General features: G+C 42.0%; 1 protein-coding gene across 1 annotated transcript in view; it reads right to left on the bottom strand.

Moving 5' to 3' along the window:
• The window catches only part of LOC124556779 (pro-neuropeptide Y-like), a 47,527-nt gene extending 35,165 nt beyond the window's left edge, over positions 1–12,362 (bottom strand). Inside the window, exon 1 of the mRNA XM_047130787.1 lies at positions 12,333–12,362. The gene's annotated coding sequence lies outside the window, so the exon portion shown is untranslated. The remainder of the gene's footprint in view (positions 1–12,332) is intronic.
• Positions 12,363–14,467: the final 2,105 nt, after the last annotated feature.

Here is a 14,467-nt window from a genome sequence, read left to right as displayed (position 1 = left end):
ATAAACAATCTGACGGATAGAGTGAACAGCAGTCTGGACTATTTGCCAATTACGTTGTAGTATACGCGAAAGTATCGGTGTAGAGTGAGACTCTGGAAGGATACAGGATGACTTAGATTTTCTGTTTAGTGTGATGAATGGCAGCATGCCCTAAATATAGAAAACAATATGTTAATTCGGGTGAGTAGAAAAGACAATCCCGTAATGATTCAATAAAATATTACAAGTGTGCTATTTGAAAGAGTCACGTCGAATAAATATCTAGGCGGGACGTTGCAAGGCGATGTTAAATGAAAGACGCACATAAGGACGGTAGCAGGAAAGGTGAATGGTCGACGTCTGTTTATGTGGCGAACTTGAGGAAAGCGCAGCTCATTTGTAAAGGACACCGTGTATAGAACACTTGTGCAACCCATTGTTCAGCAGTACTCGAGTGTTTGGGATCCCTACTACTTCAGATTAAAGGAAAACATTGGTGGAATTCAGAGTTGTGTTGCTAGATTTGTTACTAGTAGTTTCCATTAATACTATAGCGCTACGTAAGTGCTTCGTGAACTCGTGAACTCCATCGGTAATGCTGGAATTCAATATTGTGTTGACCCACCCTTACCCTTGCTGACAGCATCCATTCACGCAGGCGTACGCTCAGTCAGGTGCTGAATGGTTTCTTGGGGAATGGAAGCCCATTCTTCACGGAGTGCTGCACTGAGGAGAGGTATCGATGTCGGTCGGTGAGGCCTGGCACGAAGTCGCCGTTCAAAAACAACCCAAAGGTGTTCTATAGGATTCAGGTCAAGACTCTGTGCAGGGATATTATTGTCGTGTAACCTGTCCGCCACAGGCCGTGAATTATGAAAGGTACTCGATCCTGTTGAAAGATGGAATCGACATCCCTGAATTGCTCTTAAACAGTGGGAAGCAAGAAGGTGCTTAAAACATCAATGTGGGCCTGTGCTGTGATAGTGCTACGCAAAACAATATGGGGTGCAAGCCTCCTCCTTGAATAACACGACCACACCATAACACTACCTCATCCGAATTTTAGTGTTGGCACTACATACGCTGGCAGATGACGTTCACCGGGCATTTGCAATACCCACACCCTGCTATCCGATCGCCATATTGTGTACCGTGATCCGTGACTCCACACGTTTTCCACTGTTCAGTCATGCAATGTTTACGCTCCTCACACCAAGCGAGGCGTCGTTTGGCATTTACCGGCGTGATGTGTGGCTTATGAGCGGCCGCTCGAACATGAAATCCAAGTTTTCTGACCTCCAGCCTAACTGTCATAGTACTTGCAGTGGATCCTGATGCAGTGTGGAATTCCTGTGTGATGCTCTGGGTAGATGACTGCCTATTACATCTTACGACCCTCTTCAACTATCGGCGGTCCCTGTCAGTCAACAGACGAGGTTGGCCTGTACGATTCTGTGCTGAACGTGTCCCTTCAGCCGGCCGGTGTGGCCGTGCGGTTCTAGGCGCTTCAGTCTGGAACTGCCTTACCGCTACGGTCGCAGGTTCGAATCCTGCCTCGGGCATGGATGTGTGTGACGGTCTTAGGTTAGTTAGGTTTAAGTAGTTCTAAGTTCTAGGGGACTGATGACCACAGATCTTAAGTCCCATAGTGCTCAGAGCCATTTGAACCATTTTTTGTGTCCCTTCACGTTTCCACTTCACCGTCACAGTGGACCTAGGGCTGTTTAGGAGTGTGTAAATCTCGCGTACAGACGTATGATACAATTGATAACCAATCACCTGACCACCTTCAAAGACCGTGTGTTCCGCGGAGCGCCCCACTCTGCTCTCTCACGATGTCTAGTGACTACTGAGTTCGGTGATATGGAGTACTTGGCGGTAGGTGGCAGCACAGTGTACCTAATATGAAAAACGTGTGTTTTTGGGGGTGTCCGGATACTTTAGATCACATAGTGTAGATAGTCGTTTTAACCTCGCTCCATTTGTAAGCGGAACAGGGAAGGGAATGACTGGTAGTGGTACAAGGTACCATGCACCTATACACCATATGGTGACTTGTGATATAGAAGTCGATATCGCACTTCGAATGGCCAGCTAAATCACTCCATAAAACCCATATAATATCTGAGACTGCTTAGAATATCGAGTGGGACGCAGCAGTCACCATCCTCGCAATGCTTATACCTTAGCATATTCGATAGGATCACGCTAAGTAAATCAGAGTCCTGTTGAAAGCAGCCTTCAGGGTGAGACCCAATTTTACTTGATGTGTGTTTGGAATATTTTTTTAGTTACTTTATCGCCACCTTATCGCCATGTCATTCATTTCTACAAAAAACAGTTTCCACGCAGGCAAACGCCAACTGATGTGATTTGATGTGAAATTTCTACTGTACGATGGATGTTTCAGAACATGCTGCTGCAGAGTCAGCTGCATGTGCATGTCAGGGAGAATTTTCAACAAATTCTGCGTTTATTGATGGTAACCCGCTGAAAATGTGTAGTGGAAGTGACGTAAGCGGGTGATACCAAAGCTGATGTAGAATACCGTGACCTTCGAACAGTCCTGTTCTAAAACGATACAGCTTACGCTCACTTTATAACAGAAGTCCCATTGCATCTCGATCATGATCTTGACCGAATAGTGACACGACAGCGTACTGTTCTTGGAATCCCACCATTTTCACCTGATATTGCCCTATAGAGCGCAGTTAAACAAATGATATGGTGGTTTGCGGAGTATAAATGTAGGTGTAGAAGTGTATCGGAAAAAAATCGGAAGAGGTAGAGCAAATGAGAGAATTCGCTAAAGATGACTCGAAAAGTTTCGATGACAGTTCACTAAGGCAGCTCCCTAAAAATTCGATGCGAAGGTGTCACAACGCGTGTACGAGTGTATTCCGGGTAACCTCAAGCAGTATGTTACTGAGAACGTAAAAAGAATTGGATGTGTGGGTACTAGTTTAAGTGCCTAACACATATATTTTCTTTTTTTTGTACTTTCCAAGTAACTTTTGGGTCCTCTGTACTTTCCAAATAACCTTCGTGTGTTGGATAGGTGAGACTACAACTAACATGAACAAATTTTTCCGTTTGCAGAGGATCTCGTAGGCACGCCTAAAGAATAACTCAAAATGTATGCTGAGGCACACTGTTATATTTGAACTGAAATACTGAACAGGCCTTTCAGAATGTAGCAGTTTCGCAGTACTTAGCAGCAGTAGTAAGAAAGTACTACAAAATCATCATGCTCCCGTAGAAGTCTTACATGGTATTTGTTGCAGTCTGAAATCGAGTGACGGATGGAAATTATGAGCTAAAGAGAGAGAAAAATGTAAGTTTCTGTCGACATCTGAACACATTTTGTGAGTTGCAACTTGTAGTTCCGCCTAGAACGGGTTAATCAGATACAGTAGCGCAACAGACTCCCCAGCAACGAAGTTTGTAACCCAAGTTATAGGGATACAACGTTAGTTCTACGGCGGCGTCAGGACGGCAGAGGAGTATCGACATTTACACCGAGCATCAAACCAACAAGTGCCGTGCGGATCCCTCCTTCAAATATTTCGTGAAGTAGCAGGCAGGAAGCCGCGGCTCCGGCGCCGTCATTCAAGCTGCCACCAACTCAATACTTATCGTCTGATGTTGGCGGATGATATCCGGCTGACATCTGATCTCAGCTCATTCTCCTTGCTTAACTCGGCTGTGGATTTGTTAAATCAAAATGTGCTGAAAATTACAAGATCTACATCTGCATCTACGGACTTAAGCCGCAAGCCACCATATGGTGCACATCGGAGGATAAGTTTTCTGTAGACCTGTATTGATTTAAAATTCATGTTGAAAACCTTCAGAAAACGGGATCTACTGCGAAAAATTTATGTGGATGGGATCCGATCGAAACGGATAATAAATCCTGGTAAGTTGGATCTGGGACTTAGTTGAAGCTTTGAGGGGTTGTCGGACAGCTGAGTTCACATGGTGCGGATCAAATGGCCATGTTACGTCAGTTCGAGTCCTGCGTTTGCAGTACATATCCGTAAACTATTACACATTAAACTGCGCTTGTGATCGACGTTTAGACTTTTCGGCTACTCTATAAATTAGTACCTTACTGCATTTTATGACAATTTCCATTAAATGTAGTGTCTTCATAACAATTTTTTCGTTTTTCTCGTCTTCCAGTCGAAATAACACTGCGCTATGAAACGTTACTCATTCTTAAATTACCTGAGCTTCTCGGTTAATTTATGTCAATGACTTTTCATACTCACAAATAAGGGAGCAATGAAACATTTTCATGTGGTATTAGTGTTACCTACGTTATCGCTCAGCCATACTTAGCAGTAACGTCCGCCCCCGGTAGCTGAGTACGCCGGCACGGTAGCTCAGCGTGTTCGGTCAGAGGGCTGCTCGCCCTCTGTTATAAAAAATGAGTACAGGAATCAACGATCAACGTGAATGGATGTCTTGTGACGTCCGCGCAGACCAAACGCAACGAACAATAAAAAAAAGTGGTCAGCGTGATAGAATATCAATCCTAAGGGTCCAGGTTTGATTCCCGGCTGGGTTGGAGATTTTCTCCGCTCAGGTACTTGGTGTTGTGTTGTCCTAATCATCATCATTTCATCCCTATCGACGAGCAAATCGCCGAAGTGGCGTCAAATAGAAAGACTTGCACCCGGCAAACCGTCTATCCGACGGTAGGCCCTAGTCACACATTTACATTTTTTACTCAGCACTAATATTAACATTACTTTAATAGTATTGGTCTCAAAAGTTTGTATTCCAGAAATTTGCATCTTAGTTTAAGATAGGCTTTGTATGAATGCTTGTACCTGGGTGTTAAGTATCATCCTGTTTCTATGTTCCAGTATGCCAAACTCTCCAGCGGCCGAGAAAATAAAAATACATCGATGTAAAAACTCCAGAAAAAGTTTTATACGCAGAGCTTGATGACAGGATAGTTAATGTGTAGTTCATTCAGCGTTCCAATAGTGGTATTTTTCAGTTAATCGTTTTATCAGCACAATACCCAATAAGTATGTGACTGGTCGTGTACCTCTTCAGTTTAGATTCCAAGCCGAGGATAGGTCATTGTCGATCATTTATTAACTGGAAGTCACACATCAAAATAAAAGTTGTGAAAAGTTGTTTATTCACTCATGAGTTAAACAGTACGATCACTAGCATTGTAGCGTGTTGGTCCACCTTTGGAACGCAATACTGCAGTGGTTGGACTGGACAAGTCCCTGGTAGGGCGCCAGATGCCTACACGCAGGTCACACAATTCCCGGTGGTTTGTGGGCGCGGATCTAATATCTGACAGTGCGCTCAGATCAAATGATTTTGGTGTCCAACAAATCAGCGTGAGTTCATCATGCTGCTCAAACCACTGCACCACGATTGTGAACTTGTGAAGGAGAATTATCCTGGTGGAAGACGTCGTCGCCTTCGGGGAAGGCGTCAAACATGAAGGGTAAAAGTCACATAATCCACAACTATCATGGTGCCATCGACTGCTACCACAGGATCAAGAAAGCCCACATGTATGTCCCCCTTAACATAATACTGCCCCCACCTGTCTGCGTCCGTGGCATTGCTCAGCCGTTCACCTGGATGATGGAGTATCTGTACACGGTCATCGACGTGACTCATCCAACCAGGCGACAAGTTTCTACTGATGACGGGCCAATCCGGGCTTCTATCACCATTAAAATGATTGCACATTCATCACTGCTCCGCTTATATACTTTACTTGCCGCGTCACGCACCCGCAGCGCGACCATGCGGCTTTCAATGTCGCTGTAGGCTGTGGTCGTGACGTTTTGACACATCAGCGTATATTAAAGGAATTTAATTGAAATGAAACCAAAGACTTCATCTGGATGTTAACAGCAACAACTACAATAAAAATATGTTGAACTACATCCATTGTAGAAATTACGAGGCCTATTCGGAAAGTAAGGAACGATAGGTGGCGAAATGAAAACCATAGTGAAAATCAAAACTGTTTTATTTGCAACGGTTAGCCACACCTCCCAGCTACTTCTCTACACAGTCGCCGCTCGGACTTTGACATCTGTCGTAGCGTTGCACCAACGTTTCAATTCCCTCGTTACTGAAGACAGCCGCCAGTGCTTTTCGACAATTTTCTACTCTGGACTGCAGCTCGTTGTCTGTGTCAAAATTTTGTCTTCACAGCCAATGGTTCATTTGAGCAGATATGAACCTCAGAAGTAGTCAATTACGGGCAGTATTGTGGGTGATCAAACACTTCCCATCGAAACGCTGCAGTGCGGCCGAGAATTGTGGTGTAGAACGAACCGCATGACAGTTATGTTATGTGGATTGCATAGCTTCAGGCGAAATCTTTCGCCAGGCCCTCATACTTGGTGGGAGACGCAAATTTATAGCCATCTTTACGTTTTCACTGTGAGCTGAGAACTGGAAAGAGTGACATGATGCGAATGACGGGCGTACTAGACACGCATCTGTGCAAAGCTTCATCACATTTTCACTGTATTTTCCATTGCGCGACCGATCGTTCCTTACTTTCTGAATAACCCTCGTAATTCATGCTTTCGATACTGTAATTAAAATTTCCCGAATTTGCAACTAATAATGAGGAAAACTGTCATAACAAAATTGATAAATAAACTGATCTTCAATTTAGCATGATGTTTATACTCATACAACAACATCGTACAATAAAATTTCAATGTGATGCTACATTTGAGTGATGCAGAACTCTCCACACATATTAGTAATGTATATGATCAGAAATGACCTCAAATATATCTCAAAAAATATCATACAGATAAATCAGCACATCTGTAATTCTGTGCAAATTTGTGAAGAACTGCTGTCTTAATGCTATATTTTTCTTTTAGTGTCTTAACGGGAATAATAATTTGCTTGCAACATTCTTCCTTAAATTGTCATTTTTTCATAATGTGCAACAAAGTATTGAAAGTTCAGCTACATTGTAGCTCATAACTGTTCTCATTTACAGCAAAAATTGAAAATTGTTTCCCATTTATATATAACTGTCATGAAATTACTTTTTGACCAAATTCGGAAGACAAGAGACTATTTATCGGTTATGACTTGGGTAGGGGGAAGGGGAAAGTATATGATTTAATCAGTAATAGGATTTTTAACATTCTTTTTAAAACTAAAATTCATCGCAAACAGTTCTGTTCACTCACTGACGACTTAAGCGTAGAAGCTAACTGTAACGAAGTACCGGCTATAGCTATCTCGAAGGTAATCGTGTTGTCTCTACAAACTTATTTCTGCCTGAGGTTTATTTAATTATTGAAGGAGTGGAGGACCGCGAAAGCAAGAAGAAAAACTCCCTATACGGGTAAAAATGACTGACATAAACGGAAGCTGAAGTTAATCCGAATTTCTAGAGCGCTGATATTAATTTAGGTATTACTTTTTACAAAAATAGGATTATGAATGAAATAAAATTCTTATTAGCATTCAAAAAGTTTGCCGTTCCCGTTTGAGATGTGGCCACTCCACGCGCATTACGTGGCATCGTGACGGGGCTACAGGCGCACAGTTTCTTCTTAGCTGTCTGGAATCCATACTTACTTTCTGGTAAGCCCAGTGGACAACTGCAATGAAACTTAACAAAATGCATCACAAAGCAATGCTGTGACATTAAAGAAACTGCAGAGTCTATTTTATGTAAATCTGTTACTTTAACCCTGTCATTAAATCGGCCGACAGAATATTATAAAGCTAACGGTGCAATCCAGCATTGTCTAATCAGTTATTTTTGTTAAAGAAATGGTATTTACACTCTTCCCACCACCCAGCGCACGCCCATCCACATCTTCAAAATAATGCTCTCGAGCGTCTCTTTTGATCTTCGTCTCACGCGGCATTAATCGACGATGACAATTATTAAACAGACAGTGTATGGTCTTCACAAATTACTCAGTATGCCTATTGTAACGGGTAACAGTTTGAAGAAATAGCCCTGTCTCTTGAGGAATCTTCTAGTGAAGATGCCTAGAGTGGTTCCACTATCAAAAGTTAGACAAAATTGCGGTCATAGAAGTTGGAAAACCAGGAAAGTTGTAAAGCTACATTAAATGACGCAATTTTATCTCCAACACTTCAGTGCACTCGAAGTAGCAAGAAATTGCGCAAAACCATTGATATTTGTTGATCTGTTCTAGCCGCCCATGTTTTGTGTGGTACGAATAACGAAATCACGCGGCGTGCTTCCCAATGAATCCCAGACCAATTGGAATATTCTAATGATATGCTTGTTGCTTCAACGAAGATCAAAACTAAAAAGTACTCTATAAAGGAAGATAATGGTTTTAAGCTACGTTGACGATGAAATCTTCAGAAACGGTAAAAAATCTAAAAAAGACCTGTAGAAATTTCGTCGAGTGACTCGAAATTAAACGGGTTCTATTAGAAAAAACTGGGTATGAGAAGGTTAGAAGCACGTAACACGTTATCCCTCCTGCTAAATTTAAATGTACAAGCTAGAGTGTGTAATTGACTAAGCCACACCGGTAAGAGTAGTTCAAGAGTTGCAGAGTTTTTCCCTGTTCCATAATAATGAAATAGTTAATAATTTATTGCTTAGTTTCCGATCTATATTGTTTTATAGTTTCTTTGTAGTCGTAGATATTCTCACGTGGGTGTCCACGCTCAGAATTATGGGCAACGATGATTATGCCTCTTTGGCTTAAATTATGTGTTAACCTTCCGATGAACGAAATGTAGCGTGACGTGTTAGTTTTTCTTGTCAGATGTCTATCAGAGAGATTTGTTCATTCTTCTGTGCCAGTGCTGAACATGTCGTGATACACCTCGACCTCATCTTTCACTTAACTGCTCATAGCGCCGTAGCGTGTGTTTGGCAGCGTGCATTCAGAAAAAGTGGCTATATCCATTGTCTTCATGTTAAGCTACTCATATTCTTACGAAGTAGGTACCGATATGTTTAAAACCTGTACAAAAATCTACAAAACTGAAGCAATTTTTCATTTAATTTAGCAATTCCAGTAATGGGAAAATGTGGACTGCATCTTTATCGTGTTCAGTGGTAATTGTTTCATTTCATTCACGTTTATTGCACCAGTTTAAAAGACAGGTTTGTAGAAATTGTTACTGACTGTGATTGTAATGAAGAAACCAATCGCAGCTAGAGGAATTAGGGATATAACACAAGACCGATGATACAGTATGGAAACTTTACTGCTGAAATTTGTTGTTTAAAATTATTTTTAAATGTAGAGTAGCATTTTTCACCTACCAATAGCGATCTCACTGAGCTTATGCTTTGTCTCTAGACATACTGTTACTGTAACGTAAAATCACAATAAACCATTATATTTTCCTACTTGCCGTAGTTCGCCCTGATTTAGTGTTCCTATCACGCTGAGATACTATCGGTCAGGTAGAGCTACCACTTCGTTGAAAATATATGGATTCTAATAGTTTAATGATGAAACTGGTAGATAACTGTTCAATATCAGTGCCAGAAGTGGCTTGGTTTTAAATAAAGAAACGGTAAAGTATGGTAACTAGGATCGCAGATGTTTTAAAAATATGGTACACTTCAACAACATGGACATAATTTTAAGACTGCCACTGATGGAAAAATATTGTATTCTTTTGGTTACTACTTTATCGTGTTGGAAGTTATAATTTGGATAATGAAACGACATCCAAGCCTTTTACTGTCTCAGTACTGAGCAATTTCGCTCGATTGGAGACAGTAATTTTTTACTTAAGAAGAATTTAGGATTCATTGGAACAAGGGTACCGAAGTGCCGGCCATCAAGGGTATGATATTAACTGGTTTCTAACGCCCATATAAGCAAATGTCGGACTTGGTACCCATTTCCATAACATCTACGTCATTCATAACTACATCATACCACGTTACAAGGGGCGCCATATTTTCCTTCAGTAGGTTTCTCAAAGTTGTGGAAGATAAACTGGGACATATTATGTATACTTTCTAGTTTAGTTAGAACGATGTTTAATTCGTTACTTGCAGCTGTGTATGATATCATAATACATGATGCATGATACGCACCCCTTTCTAGTAAAGTCTGAATTTTCGATTATTACTTAGTCATCGTCCGATATTGAAGAAATCTGTCGCCTTAGATTATAGTGTGATTTAAATTACTTGGCATCTGAAGTTTCAGGTTACAAGTTGTGTCGCTGTCACGTCAAGAAGTGCCAGCGGGCAGTTGTCGCAGCATTCTGCTCTCCAGAACCACAGTAAATCTCTCCTACAAAAATGTCGCCTCTACAGACCGAGGGCTCTTTAATTCTAACGAGAGTGAAGGCTCAAATGGCTCTGTGCACTATGGGACTTAACTTCTGTGGTCATCAGTCCCCTAGAACTTAGAACTACTTAAACCTAACTAACCTAAGGACATCACACACATCCATGCCCGAGGCAGGATTCGAACCTGCGACCGGAGCAGTCCCGCGGTTCCGGACTGCGCGCCTAGAACCACTAGACCACCGCGGCCGGCGAGAGTGAAGGACCGCAAAGCCAAGGAAAAACTTATACAATCCAAAAATTAATCGAAATTTCTGCAGAAGTGATATTAACTTCGATATAATTTGTTACAAAAATAAGAAGCCGAATGAACTAAAATTCATATTACCATTCCAGAGGTTGTGATTTGAACCTGACAGCGGTGAGGTGTGCCAGTCCGGTTTGGTTGGGACGTGAGACCGCACGCCGTAAGTCAGATCGTGGCGAGCTTTTGTAAGAGGGCTATAGGCACACAGTCTTCCCTTAGCAGTCTGGATTCCCTGTTTTGCGTAAATCTGTTACTTTAACCCCGTCACTCGGGACCCTTCGCAGCAGCCCCCCCCCTCTCCCCCCCTCCACCATCCACACTCTTTTTTTAAAGTACGTTTTCGAGTGCACCTTTTGATTACCTTTCATTTTGAATTAACCAACGACAAAAATTATTAAACAAATAGATTACGGTCTTCACACATTACTGACGTCTCTAACCAGGGTACTTCACCTCTGTGACACTGAAATTACAATCGCTGCAATAATAATATGAATTTTATTTCATTTAAATTCTTCGTTTTAGTAACAAACAATATAGGTTTTAACATCGTCACTTTAGGAATTCAGTCACGTAAAGGAAGCTTTTTCTTGACTTCGCGGTCCTCCCCTGTCGTTGAATTAATCAAAGCTCAGGCTGCAATAAACTTGCAGGACACAATTATCTACAAGAGATGTGTAGTCGTCTATATACTTACAGTTAACTTTTACACTTAAGTCGACGGGGACTGAGTACAGCTGTTTGCGAGAAATTTCAGATTTAAAAAAGTCTCATTTGATTTTTGTAGGAGACGGAGGCTTTAAAGAGATTTACTGCCGCCGAGGAGACTGGAATGCTCTGACGGCTGCCTTCGCGCCAGAAGTAAACAACTTATAACATTAAATGCCGAGCTATTTTAACTCATACTGTAACGTGAGGACGACATATATTTTCTATCAGGCATAGACTTCTTATTTACTGAACGGCCTTGTGCTATAAAGGATGTGAAGAAAATCTGAAAGTTACCTGTGATACAGATCTCCAAGAAGGTCCAAACCTTTTTTCCTTAAATTTTAATCAGGGTAAGGGCTAAGTTACTTTTAAGAAACGGGCAAATTTTTCACATGTTGGAAACATTATCACAGTTATTACGTGATATCTAAACTATTGAACGCAATGAAACACTTTTTTTTGTATCTTACTTACCAAAATGACTCGGTCAGCAACCGGTGGTTCCAGACTTTCTTATCGCATTGCGTTTGCTATGTGTAAGCTTCGGAAAATAACGTTCGTTCAGAATTTTGGAAATATTTAACTCACAACGAGTATTAAATTTGAAGTCTGTACAAAAATCATAGAAAAATCGCCCAAAAATTCTGAAATTCTCATAGATCTCTACAACATCTCTACAAATGTCAAAACTATGATATTAATTTTAATTAGGGCGTAGACGTGTTTTTACATGGAAATAGGCGGGATTTTCCGTACGTCAGAAAAGGCAGGCACACTGCTCTGCGCAGAGAAATTGACGATACAGTGAGAGCCGGCAGTGCTAATACAGCTCCACGGATGTATCGACAGTGAGAAGCCGAGCCCGCTACCTGTCAAATGGAAACTACTTCAAATTGAACTATATTTCAGGCCAAGCTGAAAAATCTAGGTAATACATTTGTTTCCCCCGGGAACGCCTTCCATGAACGGACACAGAGTGGAGTAAGTAGTGCCTAAGTAATACTCGGCTGAAGCTAGTAGGCAAGTCGGGCAGAGCGCGCGGCGCCGCAGACTCACCTCTGGTAGCAGCAGCGGCGAGAGGGCGGGAAGGCGGGAAGCTGAACGCTGGGGCCGGCTGCCGCCGCCCTTATATACTGCCCTCCGGCGCGGAGGGGGCGGCGTGGGTGGCGCGCCTCTCGCCATTGGTGCGCTCGCCGCCCCGCGGCCCCCTCCACACCGACACGTCCTAAGCTCCTTATCACTCATTCTACTGGCAAACAATTTATAAATTTCACCGAGATATTCCGCCAGCGAACTTTGTTTCCTGTGGGTGGTGTAGTGTTAAACCGAGTACCAATGGTTATGGTTAAGAATTTTTGATCTGCTATCATTTGGTGTTCCAGAAGAAGTAGCATATTTTAATGAGGAAGAATGTGGTACTTCGGAATTAGTAGTGGCATCTATAGATCACGTGTTCCTCACGAAGTACAAATGGACCACTGTAGTTTACCATGTGTATGAATTAGTTAGAAAACAACGTACTTCACATATGAGAACATTGATCCTCGCGGCGACATTCTTGGATAAATGTTTCTCAGTTTTCTAGCCGCGTCAGATGTGTTCGTATACTCCAACTGTCAACGACTTATTCTGTTAGGAGTGAAATCTCGTGCCGTTGTTTGGTATGTAGTTGGCACCAAGTCTCGGAACTTCCGTATGCTACCAGAGAGTATGTCCAGGCCTGCGATGGAGGAAAATTAGTAGCGATGGTGATTCCGTGAGATGCTATATAGCTCGGCTTATTTTTCTATAGCCTTTCGACATTAGGCACCACTAAGGGTATAGCCGCCGTCCCGATTGAAGCTGTACATACTAATTTCAACGGATTCCTTGATTACAGAATCTCAGTAGTTAGGTACTTAAGATAAGATAATCCTTAGACCAAACGCAATCGTAAGTTTTTGAGGCTCTGTTCTGCAATAGCAGATCTGTCGAAATTGCGATATTTGATGTTGCATTGCAGCTTTGTGTTACATTCTGGCGGCCGGAGTGGCCTGCGGTTCTAGGCGCTACAGTCTGGAGCCGAGCGACCGCTACGGTCGCAGGTTCGAATCCTGCCTCGGGCATGGATGTGTGTGATGTCCTTAGGTTCGTTAGGTTTAATTAGTTCTAAGTTCTAGGCGACTGATGACCTCAGAAGTTCAATCGCATAGTGCTCAGAGCCATTTTGTGTTACATTCTGAAATCGTATTACCGACTGACCAGTGTAACTGCTACCACACAGCCACGAGGAATTTTGTAACTTTTCGGAACATTACTGTCTTTTACTGCTCATATGGTCTCTGCAATTTTCTTGTGAGGTCGGTAATGAATTGAATACCTTCACTCTGTCTAATTTACTTCGTGTAACTCCGAAGAAAGGAAGGAGTTTAATAAACCTATTTTCTCGTGATGACTGAATATCTCCGTGCCGACGCCACATTAAATACCGCGATTTCGACAAATCTGCTCTTGCCGAACACAGCCGTACAACAAGTAAATTAGTTTGTTCTACGAGACGAATACCTTATACTATGTATCTCTTCATTGGGATTCTGCAACGAAAGAAGTTATTGAGATTAGAATCGCTGCTAATATTCCTCAATCACAGACATAGACGTGATCCCTCGTAGCTTATGGAAGTTTCCTGACTTCGTGACGTCTCTATGACATTATTCGACCAACTACATACCAAAATAGCACTCCGCTCATTAGAATCATAGGTAGTACCTGTCGAGCAAGTTCGCGTATACAAACACATCAACCAAATCTCACGCGGCGAGAAAACCGAGACACATGTATGGAAGTATTTCTCATACTTTTATTTGCAATTGTATCTATATTCAACAAATTATCAGGATTGTAACACGTTTGTATAGCCTACACAAGAGTGCAAGAAATTTTAATCTGTCTCTTAAAACAAAGACGACGTTATCGTCGAGGAACGTTGTCGGCTAAATTCAGAGAACCAGAATTTGAAGTATAATCTGGAAAGATTCTGCTCCCCCGTGAAATGTCTCGCGTAGAAGTCATGAAAATAAGAAGAGGTAGGCCAAGTCTCATTCTAAAACATGCAGTCGGTAATTCTTTTCTTGCACCATTTGCAAATGAAAGGAGAGCGAGTGGTTAACACTTGTACAACTACATCCGGCAGGCACTGCAGAGTGTAGATG

This window comes from Schistocerca americana, chromosome X (assembly GCF_021461395.2).
Source record: "Schistocerca americana isolate TAMUIC-IGC-003095 chromosome X, iqSchAmer2.1, whole genome shotgun sequence".
Lineage (NCBI taxonomy): Eukaryota > Metazoa > Arthropoda > Insecta > Orthoptera > Acrididae > Schistocerca > Schistocerca americana.
Note: the sequence above shows the minus strand (reverse complement) of the source record. Positions and strands in the feature narration are given on the sequence as shown.